Source organism: Vipera ursinii (assembly GCF_947247035.1).
Source record: "Vipera ursinii genome assembly, chromosome: 1".
In the NCBI taxonomy this organism is placed as follows: Eukaryota; Metazoa; Chordata; class Lepidosauria; order Squamata; family Viperidae; genus Vipera; species Vipera ursinii.
In genome coordinates this window covers 333538594-333550694 of record NC_139512.1, presented here as the reverse complement: position 1 = coordinate 333550694, position 12101 = coordinate 333538594, and the positions used below count along the sequence as shown (strand labels likewise).

Below are 12101 nucleotides of genomic sequence, written 5' to 3'. Positions count from 1 at the left end.
AAAACAAAAACCACCGCCATGGAAGGTGACAATTGAAAACCATTTCTGGATTGTTGCCAAGAAAACAGTACGAATACAACCATGCAATCACTAGGAATTGAGGTCATGTTGAGAGAGTTTTCATGTGTACCACGTTCCAAGTACAGTGCCATATAAGAAGAATGGAAGGTGGAAAATTTCTTTTAAACAATCGAGGTTGAAATGTCTCTTAGCTACAGAAAAGCCACAGAAACACTGGGAGTTCTTCCCTCCAGAATATTTGGAGAAGGAAGCGCAGGCAGGACCGTTTCACACAGAGACAGCGCCATGAATTTACATTTGGAAAGTTGTATGCAATGTTGGTGGACGAGTAGATCAGGGTTTCTTTCAATGGCTATATCTATATTTTCTATATTCTCTGGATCCATGATTATATCTGTGCCTTTCTTACCTCTAAATGGCAGTGCTGTTGTTCTAGACATTATGCCATCAAAATTTGGCAGCTTAACTGGAAAGGACCCCACGTTTTCAAATTCTGCTTTTGTGAAACTATAGAACAGTACATATATTTCACACTACTATCAAATATATTTTTAAAAAGATGGACGATAGTAAAGGAATTAGCCCAGTTATCATGAATATTGGGGGAGGGGGAGGAAATATTCTGAGTGGAAAAATAGGAGTAAAATGCAAGACCACAATTTTTGAATTCTTGTTCAGTTTTTTTTTAAAAAAAAGATTTTTCATATTTAACCTGACAAAATATGGACAAATGCTTAGACCAGGGGTAGGCAACCTTGGCTCTTTTATGACTCGTGGACTTCAACTCCCAGAATTCCTGAGCCATTTCTGGCTTAGGAATTCTGGGAATTGAAGTCCACGAGTCATAAAAGAGCCAACGTTGCCTACCCCTGGCTTAGACCAATTACTGTCTTTGTAGCAGTGAAGAGCTGTGAGAGCAAAGGACTGCTTCAGTATCATATATCCATCCTAGAATGGAGAAAATGTTGCAGTATGCTCAAGCAAGTGTAGTATTCTGTGTGCATTAGCAGAGTCGTGTTTCTGATCTAATGGCTCTGTTGTCTTGATTAAAAGAAAAGAAAGATGAGAAATAGGAAAATCATGAACTGATTCTGAAAGAAGGCAATGACATCTAAATAACCTTTAAAACAGGTCTGTTCAAACTGCAGCCTGTAGGGTGCATGTGGCCCTATACTGCTAGTAGTGCAGCCCCACAAGGTTGTAAACCTTTAACATTATTATGAAATTTTTATATATATTAGCTATATTATATATTTTATATGCAACCCAAGACCATTCTTCTTCACTGAAAGCCAAAAAGTGGACACCCATGCTTTAAAACAATAGTAAACATTTATGGCCTGGAGGAACGTTGTCCATGGGGTCACTATGGGTCAGACACAACTTTGCAGCTAACAACAACAAACATTTATGGCCAATTCCCATGACTATATCTCTGAAAAAAAATCCTGCACGCTTAATGTATTGAACAACTCCCACCATCTCTAACTGTAGTTCTGCCTGAGAGTGTTAGAAAGACTGAGTATGTATCTACAGCTTGCATCAATAGCTTTGGTAAACAATGATGACATTCGTCAACAACATCATAAATAAAGTAGGAGTATACTTCAAGATAAAAGGAATCTCATCTAGTTATCCCAAGGGACTGGGGCAGCTTTCAGAAGCAATTACACTTCTTTTGAAGCCATTTACAAGTTGTTTGTAAGTTCTTCAAAAGATACAACATGCAGAAGCTTCAATTTTTCAACAATGTTCATTAAATGTGATACGAAAAATAACTATACCATTAACTGGGACACTTCCATCAAATTTAGTGCAAGATTCTGCAATTAATCAACCTGCCAAATATCTATTAGGAGAAATCTGAAACTTCCTCTATGAATGTAAGTTGTCTGAAGCTAAGAGGGCCCTGTGGAATTATTACAGGACGCTGAGTTTGTCGATCAGAAGGTCAGCAGTTTGGCGGGTCGAATCCCGAGTGCCGTGTAACAGAGTGAGCGCCTGTTACTCGGCCCAGCTTCTGCCAACCTAGCAGATCAAAAGCACGTAAAAATGCAAGTAGAAAAACAGGGACCACTACGGTGGGAAGGTAACAGTGTTCTGTGCGCCTTTGTCGTCTAGTCATGCCAGCCACATGACCAAGGAGACGTCCTCGGACAAGCGCTGGCTCTTCGGCTTTGAAACGGAGATGAGCACTGGCCTCTAGAGTTGGAAATGACTAGCACGCATGTGCAGGGGAACCTTTACCTTTTAAAAAAATTATTATATAAACACATAGAGAAGTGAGCTTCAAACAACCTGTATATTTATAATTTATTTAACATTTCTGTATAATATAAAAGTGTCTGAACAAGGCATACCACAAAACAAAGATACTTAAATGCTATATATTGGGAGACATTATTCTCGACCTATAATAGAATGTGCATTTTTAGCCAAATCAGGGTGGGTTCTGTATGAAAATTAAACCAGGATATTTCATAGAAAATCCTATTATCAGTGTGCCTTATTTTATGTTCTCCACCATCAGAAAGTGTGGTTATGGTTACTTGATTATAACTTGGAAGAACCAAATCAAATAGCTCTGAAGATTAGCTCCATTCTATACACCAGGGTTTGGTCTTTCTTAATAGATGATTATATAATATAGTACATTTTTTCTTCTTCTCAAGAAAACCAGAAATGGCAATAGATGAATGATTGACTGATTGACTGATTATATTTATATGCCGACCTTCTCCCTAAGGACTCAGGGCGGCTCACAACAATAAAAACTAAAAAAGAACATGAAAATACAAAATTTTAAAAAGAATTAAACAGTAGATATGTTCAAGACATAGTAATTTAACCCCATAAAACCAAATGTAAAACTATAGTCAGTCCAGGCCCGATTGTTGAAGCATCCATGTCTTCAGGTCACAGCGAAAGGACCGAAGGTTGGGGGCCATCCGCAGCTCCGGAGGCAACTCATTCCAGAGGGTCGGCTCGCCCACAGAGAAGGCTAAATGAGATGAGCCTTCTTATCCCAAAAATATGCCCAATCTCTTAACTGACTGTTGTTTATTTTTCTTAGCAATATGGACCAATTCTGTTTAAATATTTATCTCACTCTGACTGGGTAGTCTAAGAATCCCATAAACGTCTAGCCCACCTTCTTAGACCCCAATCATGGGATGCAACAAGTACCCTAATTTTCTGTGGATTAAGCACACATTCTTTATACTTTGTACATATAGCTTTTTAAATATTGCCTTTCTATATATTGTTCACTGCCCAGTTACATACTTAAGATGGACGGCTATAGATGATTTCTAAATAAATATAGTTTTGATTAGCAGGTTTCAAGTTTCAGTCAGCATATCAAACAACCAAAGTGGCAACACATTTTCTGGCCTGGCTCTTCTGAACTCTTTCTTCCATATTTCCAAATCTGCAAATATTTTACTACTGCTTTGGGTGGTGACTCACCATGTTCAACCATCTCAGATTTCCACACCTATGGTATCACCCACTGGTTCCCATAACCCCCCAAGCTATATTGCTCATGCCAGCATTCTGCAATGGCTCTTCTCCCCCAGAATGGTATTTCTTTTGAATCCTATTTATGATACAATATGATGGCACTAGTAGTACTTGGTGGTACTACTGTAGTATACTATGTTGTAGGATTTGAGTAATAGGCTTGCACCAGGATAAATGCCAAAGAGCTTTATTACGTATAACTTAAGAGAGTTACAGAATTAATGCACACCATTTTTTTCCTACTTGTCCAGACCCTCTAAGTCAGGCATGTCAAACTGCCGGCCCACGGGCTAGATGCGTCATGCCAAAACCATGCCCATCCCATTGCCAGCAATGGGGGAAAAGCCCCGATACATCATGCGACGTCACGTGATGTTGCGAATTTGACATGCCTGCTCTAGCTAGTGAGTAGCATTTTCTTGGATCTTCTGGTCTACACTAAGATTCAAAATACTTGGGATATCCTGCCATCTTTTATACTTTTCCATGGCATAGTGGGCACAAATATGTAAATCATCTTCTGGACAGGCACTTGATAAAACCCAATTTTTTGAATAAGTACAAGGACATTCCAATTAAGATATTGTCCTTGGCATTCATGTACCTATTATTCCCACTCCAGATACGAGAATGAACATTATCTATTTCCACCAAGAGATCATACAGATACGAAGTTCAAAATATAAATGTAGAATTGAAGAGGATTGTAAAGTGGGTATTTAGTGAAAAGCAACTTATAATTTTATAAGGCTTATTATGTAACCCTTTTGTGAGTTCAAGTGTAAGGAATTTAGAAAATGTTAGATGTGCAGAGAGAAAAAGTGGATTACAGCATTACACCTTCGCCTCATTTCTTCCTAAATAATGCTGCAACCTCTAAAAATAAACCAGGGAAAGAAATGGAAAATCCCAGCTCCACCAAGTATATATTATTACTACAGCTTCTATTGCTTTCTAGAATTGTTCAGGATGACTTCAGCAGAATGCCCACCTCTGCAGCAAACATACTCAACCATGTCACAAACACAGATGCCTTACCAATCAAACTTCTCAAAGAAAACGCCTATGAAACTATCCAAGTACTAATCTACCCACGTAGCAGGAAATTGCTCAATATGTAGGGAGCAATTATAATGTTTGAAATTAATTAATAACAATTAATTAATAATAATATGCATGTAGATGAAATGAAGCTCAGTTTAATTTTTGAACCAAGTACCAACCCCACTGTCTTCTTTGCACCACTCCACCTATAGGCATCCCACTTAATTTATTATACATTTTATTTATTAAACAAATATAGAGAGAGAGCTGCCCAACTCATACATAGCTGACTAGGGCGGCATCTAACAAATTTTAAAAATCCATCATATAATAAATGGACAAAGGTGACTCACAGCCCCCAAAGTTGCCTGGCCCTGGTAGTGAGGTTCACCTTTGCTTGTAATGAGAAGTTATCTTTATGAGAAAACTTCAATTCTCAGTGGTGAATACCCACATTTTTCTGGAACTGTAGCAAACAGAAAGGCAACAGAAAACAAAGCCACTCTGGTGTTATGGCTGGCACAGGCTGGAATTGTGCCTTCTACCCACAGCAAAGTAAAACACAGAAAATCAGCTGGCATCTCCCTAGTAACCACCCATGCCATCAAACAAGATATGGATTTTTATAAATTGAGAGTATAATCATGTTTAATGTAAAGATAAAGGGCATCTCCAGCAACACTTCTTGCATTACCAAGTAAAAAAACTTCATGCAGCTCTTTCACCTTTGCTTCCTTAATTATATTGTTTCTAATAGTCTAAGTCTAAAGAAAAGAAGAAACAGGAGTGATACGATAGCAGGATTCCAGTATGTGAGGGGCTGCCACAAAGAAGAGGGGGTTCTCCAAAGCACCAGAGGGCAAGACAAAAAACAATGGTTGAAAACTGATCAAATAGAGAAGCAACCTGGAATTAAGGAGAAACTTCCTGACAGTGAGGACAATCAACCGGTGGAACAGCTTGCCTTCAGAAATCATGGGTGCTCCATCACTGGAGATTTTTTAAAAGAGGCTAGCTATACAGTCACTTGTCTAAAATGGTATAGGTTCTCCTGCTTGAGCAGGGGGCTAGACTAGACCTCCAAAGTCCTTTCCAGCTCTGTTCTGTTCTGTTCTGTTCTGTTCTATGAAAAAAGACAGAAGAAGTCATAGGGAAAGCACAAGAGGAACAGAAGAAAGGATATGACTTCTGGACTCCTTGTAAAATTTTAGGAAACAAATGAAACTATTGCTATGTGACCAAAGTCTTTCCTGGGACATACTTTTTGCCCATTAGCTTTTTTGGGTGAGCCTCCAGCTGAGATACTCTGAACACAAATAAAAATACTGAAAGACAAAGAAAACTAGCATCCAATATTGCCCTGTACACCGCCCTGAGTTCTTCGGGAGAAGGGCGGTATAAAAATTTAATAAATATAAATATAAATATAATATATAGACAGTGCTACCCTATCCCCCTCTATTTCTTTAGTCTACAGCAGGGCTTTTCAACCTTTTCACAGATTGTACTATTTTAAAGACATGACAATATTTGAGTACCACCAGTGCAGAAAGATCCTGAACCATTTTCCAGGAACAATGTATAGCTGTAGATGGTTTCCATTTCCATTTTTAGGTGCTTTCCAAAATGTAATTAGTATGTCTGAATCTGTTAATAGAATGTATATGCAGCAATTTTATTACCACATATGAAATCTGGAGGCATATGACAATCCTGCTGTCTTCTACCATGTCATATGCATAGATATATTGCTCAAACAAGATTCTCAAGAAAAGAAGTCATCCTGTACTTTACTTCCAAAGAGTTATCTTGACGAGTTATATTCCAGTTTGATTCTGTTTCCTCCATGGTGACTGCAGCTCAACATTAATAATTGGCTTACTTTGGACAGCCTACTAACTAGACTAAAACAGTTAGGTGCAGTATGTGTCATCATGTTTTGGAAACCTAGCTATTAGTATATTGTATAAACAAAACAATGGTGGTTTATTAGCTTAAGATTAGGGTTTAATGTGATGGGATGATTTCAGTCTTTATGTTTTCTGTTGAAAATCCAGAAGCAGTTTTCCAAGTACAAGAACAAAGTGATGAAGAAGCAGGCTGGGCCAGTGTAAAGAAAGAAAATAATATAGATTATCTACAAAGTAGTGTGTATTAGGAACGGTGAGGGAAATTCTATCAAATGTAAAAAGAAACATTCTAATTACCTAAGTAGTGATTTCTTTACAAATAGGCACAACAAGAATTCTTGCCTCTGAAAAAGTTTAACAATTATATGAGTTTATTCAAACACCCAAAAGAGCCTCCTAAAGTCAAACTCTCAGTTGCTTGGCAACTAGCAGGCAGCAGAGCTTAAAAGGATTAACTGACAAACATAAGAAGCCACCTCCAATTAATTCATGAGCTAATATAAGTTTCCTTTCTTCTCAAAGAAATAAACAATAGTCCAATTAGGTCTATGACAGGTCAGCATTGTTAATTCTACAACCACACCATAGTAAGGAGACCAAAAGTAAAGAGCTCTTTTCAGCCCAGGAGTTACAATCTGTCCCTTGTGGAAACATGCCATTTTGGAAGGCCAAAATCACCTTGTAAACATGAATAAGCTCTCATTAATGAGCTCCAAGATTTCCATCATTTACAATGCCTTCTACTTCTTTTTAAGTTCAGTTCAGACCTCACACCCTGCCCCAGTATAGAGGCTTTGTTTATTAATTTATTTGCTTGATGGTCAAAAAACAAAAGTTTAAAATTATAGAAGTGTGTTAGGCATATGATGATAGCCTACAATGTTGGGTTGAAAATATATTAACCATGATGTTGTAACTTTAAGATGTTAATTGGCCAATGGGTGTGTAAGTGTTCTCATGGCCATAAGAGGAAGCTAGGAACGTAGCTTCTCTCTCTCTGAATTCACTGCTCTCTACTATTACTGTTTTTGCTCTGTTTTGCTGTACTGTTGGTTTACTACTGTGATAAACCTGTACAACTGTGTATTGACCTCTGGACCAGTAAGAAGACTTTGTATTTTGGATTACTCCTTGGACTGTTGCTATTGTGTATAACCTGGACTGTTTATTTTTGACTGTGCATTTTTGTTCTCACACCACCTCAAAAGTAAAATACTTTTTGCTTTTACAACTCAGTGTACTCTTGTGGTTACTGTGTGACTCTTACTGCTCTCAGTACCCTTCCTTGTCTGTGCAATTCCTTGGTAGCACAAGGAGACCACTGCACAACAAATTCCTTAACAAAGTGCATACAAGAGACTCTCCAATCTTTAACTAAAGTGAGGGATAAATAAAGGGCCTTTTTCAATAGTATCCTGACTCTGGAATTATTTTCTAACAGATACTTGATTGCTTGTTCTACCATGCTTCTTAATTTAACTACCAAGACCTACCTTCCTTCCTTCCTTCCTTCCTTCCTTCCTTCCTTCCTTCCTTCCTTCCTTCCTTCCTTCCTTCCTTCTACCATAGTCACATTCCCCAAGAACTGCCAGATCCATGCTCTAGATCAGGGGTGTCAAACTGCTGGCCCGCAGGCCGGACACGTCATCCGGAAGCCGCACCCACCCCATTGCCGGCAATGGCGAAAAGGTTCCGATACATTGTGTGACTTCATGTGATGTCGCGAGTTTGGCATGTCTGCCCTAGATCATATATATTGAAATAGCTCTTATTTTTTCTATTATTTGTAATATTGTCACAGGAAGCTATTCTTCTAGACACCTTCAGGCAGAACTAGAAGAATCTATGCCTTCCCCTTTGAGTTTTCTTATGAAAAGCTGTAGAGGACCATCAGAAACCCTTCCTTCCTTCCTTCCTTAACTGATTTATATTATTCTCTTCTTACTTGAATTTTGTATATTGTTTTTATTTTATTTTTGCAGTACTCTGTGCTCTGGAAGCTCTTGGATGTAGTTTGGCTTATATAATAAATACATGCACAAAATAAAACAAATAAGATATAAACAAACCTACTAAGTTTGAAAGCTTCACTGGGAAGCTTTCTAGCTAGAAAAAAAAGAAACAGGATTCAGACAACTCTGAGGAGCTAGAGCTTTCCCCCCACTGATATAGCTGAAGAGATTCACAAAAGAAAGCTTTAGCCCACAGCATAAAGTAGCATACATAAGAATACATGCATTGGATTTTTGGAGGCCTACCTTTTGCTGTCCTCCTTGCCAGATGTGACTGTGACAGAACCTTGCCTAGATCAAGCACTAATATTCTCATTCTTGCATGCCAGATTTGCCAGTTCAGAAGCAGTTTTGAGAAGGGACAGATTGGATCTTTGAGAATTAATCCACGCCACTGTCTGCTATAAAATTTCCAAACCTGTTGTATCTCCATTGGACAATCAAGTGACAATAGAAGCCAGAAGCTTCTTGCACCCAGTATTTACTGTAATCTCACAAAAGAATAGAGTTAGAGAAACCTAAAAGTAAAGATTCATATGTTTGAGGGGATGATTTTGATTCTAACTCCCAATCAAGGCAGTTCTCCTCTAAATGTTTAAGAACACCTGTTATGTTTTACTGAAGCAAGCGGAATACAGCCATTATAATGTAGGCAATACCTATTGGACTCAGAGTTTGGAGAATGACAGGCACTCAGTCAACCAGGAGTTCCATGAATGAATCTCTGTTTGGACCATGACTGATTTAGGATCATGGATGATTTAGGATCTGTCTTTCTCTGCCCAATCTGCCTCATTGTGGGGATAAAATTAGGGAACATACTCATGTTCACAGAGGAAAGGCAGGAAATACAATAACACTGTGGTAGTGTTATTTTTCTTGTATTTCCCACAATTCATAGACATTATTTTAGCTGGCAGCAACACTGTTATTTTCAAGATTTATTCAAGAATAACAAAGCACTTTCCATTTCTTAAAATGGTTTTAATTGCAGAAATGACATATTGTCTTGGTTAAGGCTCTCTTGCCACAACTGTGGTACGTCAAGGAAGCCTGTAGTTCCCAAAGCCATGTGCATCTTTATTGAACTGTATTCCAGCAGACAATGTTCCTTCTGTTTGATCCCATCATGTGGCTTTATTGACCTGATGTTCAGTGCTCAAAATAAAGGATTGGATATAAAGCATGCTTGAATGTTAGGAGGCAAAGAATTTTCTTTGACAGTTGTTTTCACGAGGGACCTTTACACTCTTATTGGCATTTCTGGTACCTTCAATTCATTATTAAAAATTTAGTGACAGAAAGGCATTTCCTATACTTCTAATATGATGATACAATTAAATCTTCAATTAAATCTTCAGGGATACTTTATCTTATACATTTTCATAAAAATATATTAAGCAAACATAATATATTAAGCAAACATCTACTTTGCAGCTATGGAAATACAGTAGCCGCTTTCATACTGATTTTTGACATTCTGCCTTCTCTATGGCACAATTAGTTGTAGGATGCAACTCAGTTTCAGCAATAGACAATAGAGAGAAGAATTTGCTATTTATCAAAGAATGTTCTTCAAACCTTTATTCCTAGCTTTATTTAAATATTTAACCCAGCCAAGAATTGCAGATACTTCATACACAAGGGAGTGTTGTATAATGACTGTAAGCACAGGAAAGACAAAAGTACACCTCATATAAAGCAATTAATTGTCAATCTTTGGTGTAAGAGTGGCAAAAGTGTCTAATATCGTGCCTGATTTTTCCAGACACTCTTCATCCACATGCCTTATATACAGTTTGAAGATTGCTAGCTTCAAAGAATTTGATCTGTTGTAAAAACACAGTGGGACTAATATTTTAAAGAAATTGATTATGCTTTTTACACATTGGATGGAATCAGATCAAAAAGCCCTTTCAGGTCTGGTGTCAATTAAGATAAGTAAATCTGAAAAAAAGGACAATGGCAGTGATCCCATGGAGCATTATAAAAGTCTAATTAAGGTTTTGAGAACAAAGACTACATCATAGCCATACTCAGTTTTATAAAAAGTCAGTCCATTTATCTGTATATTTTCTTTCACCTGTACTGGTGAAAGTAATGGTGTTTAAGGCCCTACATGGCAGGGGTCCGGAGTACCTTAGGGAACACCTGCTGCCGGCATCAACTTCCCTTCGCCCTGTGCGTTCCCACAGAGAGGGCCTCCTCAGGGTGCCACCGATCAGAGAATGTCGATTGGTGGCCCCCAGGGGGAGATCCTTCTCTGTGGGCGCCCCAGAGCTATGGAATCAGTTACCGGTTGAGCTCCGGATGGCGCCCGATCTTCGCTTCTTCCGTCGCGATCTAAAGACATTCTTATTTGAACAAGCCGGCCTGGCCTGATGGGGGATTGGTGGGGTTTTTTATTGTTATTTTAATATTTGTATTTACTGTTTTTAGTGGGCATATATTTAATTCTTTTTTAACTTTTGTAACTTTGTATTTTTTATTCTTGCCGTGTTCACCTCCCTGAGTCCTTCGGGAGAAGGGCGGTATATAAATAAAATTATTATTATTATTATTATTATTATTATTATTATTATTATTATTATTATTATTGAAAATGAACCAATCTATCAGAAAAACTCTTTTATGCGAATCTCACAAATCACTCATTGGCCTTAGATTTCAAGTGGAAGGCAATCAAGTGCGGATTTAATATTTTTATTTTAAATTTTATATACATTATAAAATGTATATAACACATTTTAATAATTTTAAAATGGTTATCTCATACTGTTTAAAAGTTCTTTTATATATCTCTCAAAGAGAATTCAAGGTTGGGCACTGAAACAAGCCAAACTCAAACTAGTTTGTAACGTATGCAAAGCCAAATATAGAAGGACACATAAATTCTGCATAAGCATGTAATCCTTTCAAAGAAAGCCCAAAGATGATGACATTAGTGGAATATGGATGAAACACTTAAGGACAATACACCATCCCTGGGAACACCCTTCCTAGTTTGCTTTTTAACCACAATTGACTGGTTTTGCACAGTGTATTAAACTGTAAATTGTATTTACAAACCATAATGGGTGAATTCCTACAATACACCAAAGGCAAATAAATCATATTATAGTTCAGTAAGACATCTTTAATTTAATGACAACTGTAGATCCCCCAGCTGAGAAACAAACTTGAACACCACAGGACATGTGAACTAACCCTGATTCTAAGGTTACACCTATTTGGGACTCGTGAAAAGGTTTCATAGAAAAACAGTGGAAGAAAGGGAAGATGACATCACACAAGGAAAGTATAGGCTGATAATTTTCCAGTTGCACTGCATTTGCACCTAGTCAAAAGCATTGATATGTAATCAAGTTTCCCTTTCTAACATTGATGCCTTACTCTCTATAGAATAAGTTGGTTCTGAAGATTGCAGCTGAGTAAAATTCACAAAGAAAAGAAACTCACTGTGAAGTGTGGGAGGGAAAGGGAGAGAAAGAACAGAGGGAAAAAGAAAATGTAGGTGGGGAAGAGAGTGTCTACAACCTGAGCATTTTAATGGGTATATGATGAGAGGGAGGCTGTTATGTAAGGTTTGCAG

General features: G+C 37.7%; 1 protein-coding gene across 1 annotated transcript in view; it reads right to left on the bottom strand.

The window, feature by feature from the left end:
* The window catches only part of OTOF (otoferlin), a gene marked incomplete at both ends in the record, with an annotated part of 162620 nt that overhangs the window by 129857 nt on the left and 20662 nt on the right, over positions 1 to 12101 (bottom strand). The window lies entirely within an intron of this gene.